Source organism: Salmo salar, unplaced genomic scaffold, assembly GCF_965601325.2.
Source record: "Salmo salar unplaced genomic scaffold, fSalSal1 ptg000357l, whole genome shotgun sequence".
Classification (NCBI taxonomy): Eukaryota; Metazoa; Chordata; class Actinopteri; order Salmoniformes; family Salmonidae; genus Salmo; species Salmo salar.
The window spans coordinates 21,018-31,929 of record NW_027675358.1 but is presented as its reverse complement, the minus strand read 5'-3'; the positions used below and the strand labels follow the sequence as shown (position 1 = coordinate 31,929).

Here is a 10,912-nt window from a genome sequence, read left to right as displayed (position 1 = left end):
CCTGTGTGTGTTCTCTGGTGTACTATCAGATGGCCAGATGTAAGAAAACTCTCCCCACATTGAGCACAGCTATAAGATTTATCTCCTGTGTGTGTTCTCTGGTGCACTGGCAGATAGCTAGATTGACCAAAACTCTTCCCACATTGATCACAGCTATAAGGTTTATCTCCTGTGTGTGTTCTCTGGTGTACAGTCAGACCTCTAGATGAAACATAACTCTTCCCACATTGATCACAGATATAAGGTTTCTCTCCTGTGTGTGTTCTCTGGTGTAAAGTCAGAGAGCCAGATGTAATAAAACTCTTCCCACATTGATCACAGATAAAAGGTTTCTCTCCTGTGTGTGTTCTCTGGTGTGATATCAGGCTGATTGACTGAGTAAAACTCTTCCCACATTGATCACAGCTATAAGATTTCTCTCCTGTGTGGATTCTCTGATGAATTTTAATGCCTGATGAGGTGAATCTCTTCCCACAGCAGCAGTGAGTTCTCTTCCCTGTGGATCTCTGCAGGTGTTTCTTGAGGTGTTCTGATCTGGAGAGACTCTTCTCTGCCTCTTCAGCATCATGAGGTTGTTGAGGCTCCCCAGAGGATCCACGATAGTCCCGTATCTCTCCTGTGTGAACAACAAAGTCAGACAGATGATTAAAGGCCCACAACAGCGGTAATCCACTGTAAAAGGTGATGCCAACAGCGCAGCCATGATGATGTACAACAATTGACGTCTGTAATGAATGTTAAAATTATTTTACAATTGTCTTAAAATGAGCAAGAATAGTCATATTTTGTCTTGTTTTCACATTAGTAGTAACACCTAAGATTGTAGACTAGAAATAAGTTATTCATGTTGTTGAAACTCTAAGCAGTGTGCCAGACGACTTTTGGTCTCCAATATAGGCCCCTTTCTGTGTTTGCTAAAATTGCGGCACGAGGGCAATTTGATTGCAGAAACTCCTCCCTGCTAATGAGGAAACCGATAGTTATGGATGTACTATATCTGCCTGGAGCAAAAATGGTGAGCAAAGATTTTAGTTTTTCACAATGTATTCTGAATGTGAATGGGGGAAACTGAGGGAAGTAACCTCCATTACCAGGTTGCTTATGAGTACATTTCACACTACCTTGGATTAAAATTGTAAGGATATTTGAATGTCCTGTTTAATATAATGCTTGCTAAAGCATTAAGAATTATGTGTAATTATTGAAGAACCGCGTTAATGACAGTATCCATTTGGGTGTTGTCAATAAAGTTAAGATTTTATTTATTTATTTAACCAGGTAGGCCAGTTGAGAACAAGTTCTCATTTACAACTGTGACCTGGCCAAGATAAAGCAAAGCAGTGCGACACAAACAACAGTTACACGTTGGATAAACAAACGAACAGTCAATAACACAATAGAAAAATCTATATACAGTGTGTGCAAATGGAGTACGGAGGCAAGGCAATAAATAGACCATAGTAGTGAAGTAATTACAATTTAACACTGGAGTGATAGATGTTCAAGTAGAAATACTGGTGTGCAAAAGAGCAAAAAAGTAAATAAAAACATGGGGATGAGGTAGGCAGTTGGATGGGCTATTTACAGATGGGCTGTGTACAGCTGCAGCGATCGGTAAGCTGATCAGATAGCTGATGCTTAAAGTTAGTGAGGGAGATATATGTCTCCAACTTCAGCGATTTTTGCAATTCGTTCCAGTCATTGGCAGCAGAGAACTGGAAGGAAATGCGGCCAAAGTAGGTGTTGGCTTTGGGGATGACCAGTGACATATACCTCCTGGAGTGCGTGCTATGGGTGGGTGTTGCTATGGTGACCAGTGAGCTGAGTTAAGGCGGCCTAGCAAAGACTTGTAGATGACCTGGAGCCAGTGGGTTTGGCGACGAATATGTAGCGAGGGCCAGCCGACGAGAGCATACAGGTTGCAGTGGTGGGTGGTATATGGGGCTTTGGTGACAAAACGGATGGCACTGTGATAGACTGCATCCAGTTTGCTGAGTAGAGTGTTGGAGGCTATTTTGAAAATGACATCGCCGAAGTCAAGGATCGGTAGGATAGTCAGTTTTACGAGGGTATGTTTGGCAGCGTGAGTGAAACCAGCTAGCTGACAAACAACGTAAATATATAATTAAATGGTCCAACAAGTACATACAACAGAAGTGTGTTTAATACACAGCGACTAATATACACCAAAACAGTGTAAAGAGCGTGAATGTTGTAGCTATGTTTGCTAGAAAGCTACCGAGGTGTCTGACTAGCTGTTGTTGTTGAAGGAGCGTCCCGTCCACTAGATTCTACGTCACACTGGCAGCATCGCCTGAACCTAAAAGACGCACATCGCCATCTGCTGACTGGACTGGGCAACGCAGTTGAGGAACCAAACGTTTATTTTTCATTTATTTCAGAAAAGTTTAAGATTATATTAACCTCTCTAGATATTTACAACACATGGACACTTACCGAGGCTGAATCAAAGGTACTGAAAACATACTACGATCGTTTTGAAGCATATGTTGTGCCGAAGACTAATACAATTTTCGCTAGGTACAAATTCCATGAGAAAGTACAGGGAGCTAGCGAGTCTTTTGAACAGTTTGTGACTGAGCTGCGTCTGCTTGTGAAAGACTGTGATTATGCAAACAAGGATGAGATGGTCAGGGACCGTATTGTATTTGGAATACACTCACCGCGAGTGAGAGAGAAACTTTTGAATGTTGGGTCTGAGCTAACGCTGGACAAAGCTATCGACATAGCCAGATCTCATCGCACAGGCTCAGATGAAAAGCATTTCGCGCCGCAGCACGAGCGCATCACGTGAACAAGCAGTGCACGCAGTCAGGCAGACATCAAAGCACACCTCCGGTGCCCGGAGAGAGCGTTTCAGAACGGAGAGACATGACTCCAAAACAGAGCGACACAGACTCAAAACATGTGGATATTGTGGATACAAAGTGCATGGCGAACAAGGAAATTGCCCAGCTAAAGGCAAACAGTGTACTAAATGTGGTAAATGGAATCACTTTGCAAAAGTGTGCAGAGCTTACCGTGGAAAAACAGTACACACACAGTGAGTGAAGATGAAATGTCAATCAAAGAGTCAAATGATGATGAACTGTTTATTGATTCAGTGACACAAAAAAGTCACATATCAGAGACAGAGCAAGCCTTTGCTGACATTGAGATAGGAACACAAGGCACAAAGCTAAAGTTCAAACTAGACACTGGTGCACAAGTAAACATTATTCCTCTGAATAAGTACCGCAGCTTGACATCTGAGTGCGAGCTACAGCCCACCATGCGCAGACTGAATGGTTATGGTGGTGAACAGCTCCCAGTAAAAGGCACATGCACTTTCAAATGCAAATACAAAGAAAGTGACATGATGTTGGACTTTTACGTTGTTGACACTAGAGCACCTGCAGTGCTAGGTCTTAAAGCATGTTTAGACATGGACCTCATCAAGCTAGTTTTATCAGTAACAGCACCAGTAGAGACAGAAAATGTACTGGAGGAGTTTGCTGATGTCTTTACAGGAATAGGATTATTCCCTGGAGAATGTACCATTCACCTTGACCCAGACGCAACCCCTGTGGTCTACCCACCGAGAAAGATTCCCCTTGCTCTCCGTGCCCGTCTGAAGAAAGAGTTGGAGAGCATGGAGCAATCTGACATAGTCACCAAGGTTACAGAACCGACTGACTGGGTAAACGCGTTAGTGGTGGTGGAGAAACCACGCACAGGCAAGCTCCGAGTATGCCTCGACCCAAGAGACTTGAACAAGGCTATCAAACGCCCCCATTACCCTTTACCGACGCTAGATGGTATCACGCACAAGCTAGCGGGAGCACACTACTTCAGTGTCATGGACGCTAGATCAGGCTACTGGGCTATCAAGCTCACAGAAGAGTCATCTAAGCTCACAACATTCAACACACCGTTTGGACGCTACAGGTTCCGTCGCCTGCCTTTTGGGATTATCTCAGCCCAAGACGAGTTTCAGCGAAAGATCGACGAAGTGTATGAAGGCCTCGACGGAGTTGTGGCAATTGTGGACGACATCCTTGTTTATGGTCGAACCAAAGAGGAGCACGACCGAAACCTCCGCGCGATGCTGCAAAGGTCCCGTGAGAGAGGAGTCCGGCTCAACCCAGAGAAGAGCACAGTCAGCGCTACAGAGGTCAGCTACTTCGGACATCTTCTCACAGCGAATGGAACCAAGCCAGATCCACAGAAGATCTCAGCCATAAAAGAAATGGAGCCACCAAAGAACCGTGCAGAGCTGGAAACAGTGCTTGGCATGGTCAACTTCTTAGCCAAGTTCGCACCCAGCCTCTCCAATGCTAATGCACCCCTGCGTCAACTGCTAAAGCAGTCCAGTGAGTTTCTTTGGGACAAGCAACACGACATTGCTTTCCAGAATGTGAAAGACTTGATCACGAGAGAACCAGGACCAATCCTTGCCTACTACGACCCCAACAAAGAGCTCAGACTCCAAGTGGACGCGTCGAAGTATGGACTAGGTGCAGTGCTACTGCAAGAAGGAAAGCCCATCGGCTACGCTTCCAAATCTCTCACAGACTGTGAAATCAACTACGCTCAAATCGAAAAGGAGCTCTATGCCATTCTGTTCGGATGTAAACGTTTCCATCAGTACGTATATGGACGACAAGTCATTGTGGAATCCGACCACAAGCCCCTTGAGTCAATCATGAGGAAACCACTAGCTGCAGCCCCGCCAAGGCTACAGAGAATGATCCTACAACTACAAAAATACGACTTCACAATCACTCACCGTCCAGGCAAAGACATCCCTGTCGCAGACACACTCTCCAGGAAGTTTCTTACCTACAAGGACAGCAGCCTCAGTGAGGGCATGGACATGCAAGTGCACACTGTGTACAGCAACTTACCAGTTAGTGACACAAAACTGAAGGAGATCCAAGCAGAAACAGACAAGGACTCACAACTCACACAGCTGAGGAAAGCCATACAGGATGGATGGCCTGAGGAGAGGAGAAAATGCCCTCAGAGCGTCTCAGAATTCTGGAACCATCGTGATGAAGTATCACAGATCAACGGAATCATTTTCAAAGGAGAGAAAATCATTATTCCTACCAGTCTCAGAGAAGAGATTTTGACAAAGATCCATGCTGGACACATGGGCATGGAAAAGTGCAAACAGAGAGCACGGGACATTTTGTTTTGGCCTGGAATGTGCAAACAAATAGAGGACATTGTTGGTAGATGCACCATCTGTCTTGAAAGACGCCCCTCAAACACCAAAGAGCCAATGTTACCTCACTGTATCCCAGACCGACCCTGGCAGGTCGTGGCAACCGATCTGTTCACCTGGAACAACGAGGACTACATCGTAACAGTGGACTACTACAGCAGATACTTCGAACTCGACAAGCTTCACAGCACCACATCTGCAGCTGTGATACACAAGCTGAAAGCAGCCTTTGCCAGGCATGGCATTGTAGAGACTTTAATATCTGACAATGGGCCCTGTTACAAATCAAATGAGTTTGAATCCTTCACAAAAGCATGGGAGTTTACACATGTCACCACAAGCCCACATTACCCTCAAAGTAATGGCGTTGCTGAAAAATCTGTGCAGATTGCTAAATCACTCATGGACAAAGCAAAAGCAGACAAGAGAGACCCCTACCTCAGTCTCCTTGAATACCGCAACACTCCAGTTGACAATTTCAAATCACCAGCCCAGCTGTTGATGAGCCGCAGACTTCGCTCAACCCTTCCCAGCACCAACCAGCAGCTGCAACCTGAGGTCGTCAGCTACAAGGAAATGCATGAAAAACGTGCACAGAGACAACAACAACAAAAGCGATACTACGACAGGTCAGCTGGAACACTGCCACCACTGATCGACGGAGAGTCAGTTAGAATCCAGGAGCATGGCCTCTGGAAACCAGCAGTCGTCATCCAGCCAGCTGACACTGAACGTTCATATCACGTCCGCACAGCAGAAGGAGCGGTGTACCGCCGCAATCGTCGTCACTTACTGAACACAAAAGAACAACACACTGATGAGATGAACTGTTCCCCTGAAAGAGAATGTGATGGACTAAACACACACACAGCACAACATACACCACACTTACCTGCAACACCACAAGAGCTGTTGACTGACACAGAAGCATGCTCAAAATCATATCGCACAAGGTCAGGAAGAGAGGTCAAGCCCAGAGCTGTCCTCGACCTGTGAAATGTCAAAGGGTGTAGGCGGATCGCTGCCCTAAAAGCGTTCCAGACTGTAAACTTGTTATTGAAAGTTCACTTGACATGCTTTGGTATTGTATTTGTTTGAAATGTTAAGATGTAATTTCTACAGTGAAGCTGAGTTGCTGAGAATCCCTTGTTTGAAAAGTTGGATCATTGTTTCAGAGTCTATGTTGATTCCGTTGGTGTATTATGCAATATAAATGGTTACTTACCTTGAGTTGAAACTACAGAGCATGTATCCAAAAGAAAAGCTTAGAATATGTAAAACATTTGTATTTTGTTTAAAAGAAGGGGGTTGTAATATTCATATGTGAATACATACTGAATTATAATTGGATGCATTTTACCGCCGTATCATACTGTGCGGTGATTGGTTATGACCACCCAGACGGTTAGGTCATGGGCAGTTGATCGTGGTTGGAGATAGGCTAACATGTAGTTGTAGCTAGTTAATAAAGAGTTATGTTAAGAAACATCCTGTAGTTCTGCGTTTTATTATTTTGTACAAAGTGTACAAAACAAAACAAGAACTGAACTGGATCAAAGATGGTGGACAGAAATACTAGGAGAGAGGGGTACCCCTACACAGAACTGAACTGGATCAAAGATGGAGGACAGAAATACTAGGAGAGAGGGGTACCCCTACACAGAACTGAACTGGATCAAAGATGGCGGACAGAAACACTAGGAGAGAGGGGTACCCCTACACAGAACTGAACTGGATCAAAGATGGCGGACAGAAACACTAGGAGAGAGGGGTACCCCTACACAGAACTGAACTGGATCAAAGATGGTGGACAGAAATACTAGGAGAGAGGGGTATCCCAACACAGAACTGAACTGGATCAAAGATGGTGGACAGAAATACTAGGATGGAAGCAAATGTAAGGGATTATAACGTCATAACGAATCATGCAGAAACATGTACAGTTGACAGGAATGTTAGTTAATGTAGAGACAAACGATTATGCATTTTTTATCATGAAGTTGATTTACGAAAATCGCGATTTAGCAAGCTAGCTGACTAGCTAACATTAACGAGCTAGCTGACTAGCTAACATTAGCCAGCTAGCTGACTAGCTAACATTAGCCAGCTAGCTGACTAGCTAACATTAACCAGCTAGCTGACTAGCTAACATTATCCAGCTAGCTGACTAGCTAACAATAGCTAGCTAGCTAACATTAGCCAGCTAGCTGACTAGCTAACTTTAGCCAGCTAGCTGACTAGCTAACATTAGCCAGCTAGCTGACTAGCTAACATTAGCCAGCTAGCTGACTATCTAACATTAGCCAGCTAGCTGGCTAGCTTTATGGGTGTTGTGACATGAGTATGAAATTGTCATTCTGGTTGATTTAGGGACTCCTGAAACAACCAGCAAACCAGGCTGTCGTTTTGTGAAACAGTGGATGTATAGAATCTAGTTAGCTGAAGAATTTACTGAAAATTGAATGTACAATTGTGTAACGTTTGGTATACATATTAGTTCAGAACCTATGAACCTCAGCTATCATAGCCAGTTGTATCAACTTCAAAACAGCCTGAATGACATTAATGAAGCCTATGGATTGAGTAGAATATAATATCATGTTGAACCAAGGATGCAAGTCGTATATACATGTAGTTATTACCATGCATGAGATCCCCACATTGTAGCCTGTACATTTAATATATTCACTGATCATGTACTCTACCTTGGCAAATAAAGGTGCAGTTTAGGTATGAATGTCTTCGAGATTCTTTTTCAGTCATATCCAATACCAGGAGTATCAAATTCCAGTCTTTGAATGACGCTGTGTCTGCATGTATGTATTACAATTATACACTTCAACAGTGTTTACCAATCTTGGTCCTGGGACATCAATGGTTACACATTGTAACTAATAGACTAGAAACAGGATTTAACTAGTTAATTCATATATACAGAAATATAATGTTAAAAAACAGTACACTACACTTCCTATGCATCATGTAAATACTCTAACACTGGTTCATCTCAACATCTAATGCCCTTCATCTGCATTGATCTGATAAACACAGGATAGGTGGAGTATTTCATCACATTACACTTCATTTCAACCAGTAGAGAATGTGAAACGCTTTATTGAAAAGCTCATTATCCAAGTGTTATAAATACAAGTTTAATCTGTACTTCAATGCACATCTGTTGTGCATTATAAAAACAGAGGAAGAAAGAGGAGGTGGTGAGAGAGGTGTAAAAGACAGAAAGGGAAAGAGGTAAGCACATAGGAGCAGGGAAGGCAGCACATGATTAATGAATCACAGTGCTACATAAATATTCTCTCAGTTCATCACAATTACATAATAGTGTCTCTCGTCGACCCAAAGGTTCTTAAAAGCAGGTGAGGTGGCGATGATGGGACTGGGGGTTGGCATTCTCTCACATCAAAACATATCTGCAGACGAGAGACAGATGGAGAGAGAGAGCATGTTTAAACCTTGTGTTTTTATTTTTTATTCTAACATTGTTAGTCATCAATCAGGAGGTGAAATGTAAAACTGACCTTGGATCATTAACTCTGGGACTACTGCATCTCTGTCTGTATTTCAATGTAAAGCATCTCTTTAATAATACTTCCTGTATAATATAAACTGACCTGGGATCATTAACTCTGGGACTACTGCATCTCTATCTGTATTTCAATGTAAAGCATCTCTTTAATAATACTTCCTGTATAATATAAACTGACCTTGGATCATTAACTCTGGGACTACTGCATCTCTGTCTGTATTTCAATGTAAAGCATCTCTTTAATAATACTTCCTGTTGACCTGACCAAGTGACCTCTCACCTCTGATCATGCTGTGCCCTCTATGTAGCCAGTTCAGATGCAGGAGGAGTTCACCGACACAGCTGATATAACCTAGAGGATTTAGGGAGAAGAGGAGAGAGGGATGAAGTGAAGGAGAGAGACTGTTATAGAGAAAATAAGGTAGTTAAAGCGACAGTGTTCAACAGGAATCTGTGTGTGGCCTCACCTGGTGTCCACACCACACTAAGTGGCTGCAGAGTACTTTATGCTGAAAAACATGAATGGACACATGAGGACAAACAATATAGTGTTTGTTATAGAAATAATGAAGTGTCTTACTATTCTCCATGGTTGGCCCTCTTGCCTATTCTTTGAAGGTGGAAGGAGCCACAGTTATACACCTGAACCTGCTTACTGCACAACACAATCCATCAATCAGATTGATACATGAGTGTGTAGGTGTGGGTTATAGGGTGTCTAATTGTTCTACATTTTTTCAATATGGGTGATTTAAAATAGCCTGTTTTGTTTTTGTACAGACATCACACCCTTACCTAAACAGCACCCTCACCTGAGAAGTAGAAATCAAAGGGAGAAAAATTGGGAATTGAATAACTGCAGTTGACATAGCTCAGTAAATGGAAGAATACTCTTATTGCAATGTGAATGGCTCTTAAAAGAGCTTTTGGTTGTGCATAGTGACGTCTATGGTGTTGTCAGGGAACAGCACCCTCTTTGAAGAAGTAGGAGGTGAAGATCTCCTGCACACGGATTGCCTCTCTTGCTGCGTTGTTGGACCCCATCCTTGAAACATCCTGCAGAGCAGCAGACTCCTCCTCTGGCACACGGCGGCGAGCTGCAGATCCCCTCCTGGTCCTCGTGTCCATCCTCATGAAGTTACGCAGGACACAGGTAGCCTTCACACCTGAATTCCTCCAGGAGGCAGTCCCAGATGACCCTGGTCACCCAACCTTGCAGTGCCCTACACGGTAACTGTAGGCAATCGTTCTGAAGGAATCTCCAGTTACAAGGTATCTGTAGGAATATGGAAGACAATGTAATTATTAGACTGTTACATCACCAGGTCATTGTGGATTACTAAAGTATAATATCCCTGATAACAAATCATGATAACATTGGATTGATAGATGCATGGGCACACATATGTACATGTGTAGCATGTGACAATAACAGGATCATATCAAGGACAGCATCACAAATGAATACATAAATACCACTTGAAGCTTGATAATGAGTTGATCATTTGAATCAGCTGTGCAGTGTGAAGGCAAAAACAACAATGTGCCGCTCTTTGAGTCCCCAGGACTGAGAACCACTGCTCTTCATTGGGACCTCTTCATATGTAGACTGGCTTTCATAGAGCTCTTTATCTGAGGACAGAAAACCTCACAAGAAACAGACTTCATTATAGTCAAATTACACCACACTGAATATTATGTTACTATTATCTCCGTCCTCACTTCTAGGGACAGGAACTACACAAAAGTACCTGCCCTATCCAGAATAGCCTCCTCTCTCACTGACAGTTGGGGCTGCTATCCTTTCACCCTCCTCCATGGCTGTTAGCTAGCTACCTACAAATAAATGCATGTGGAGTTTGTTTTTTACAGTGATAAATACATCAAGATAGCTAGCTAAAATGAAGTTAGGTAGCTGGTGATATTTAATTATATCTATACAGAATGTGATATTTAATTCTATCTAGCTATCTATCTATACAGAATGTGTAGTTGGCTAGATAGCTAGCTCATTTAGCAGCTCATCTGAGTTAGCCTGCACTGCAGCTAGTTAGCTAATAATACATCGTTGTTTTTTTACATTTTCAAAATCTATTTACTTACTTGAATAGGTTCTCCCAGCCATGTGGACAACTGGA

At 43.0% G+C, this 10,912-nt stretch overlaps 1 long non-coding RNA gene across 1 annotated transcript; it reads right to left on the bottom strand.

Moving 5' to 3' along the window:
* Positions 1 to 8,328: 8,328 nt before the first annotated feature.
* On the bottom strand, positions 8,329 to 9,128 carry LOC145875800 (uncharacterized). The gene is made up of 2 exons (XR_014391339.1): positions 9,055 to 9,128; positions 8,329 to 8,658 (listed from the first exon to the last, which is right to left on the bottom strand). It is a non-coding gene; the product is annotated as an uncharacterized LOC145875800 (long non-coding RNA).
* Positions 9,129 to 10,912: the final 1,784 nt, after the last annotated feature.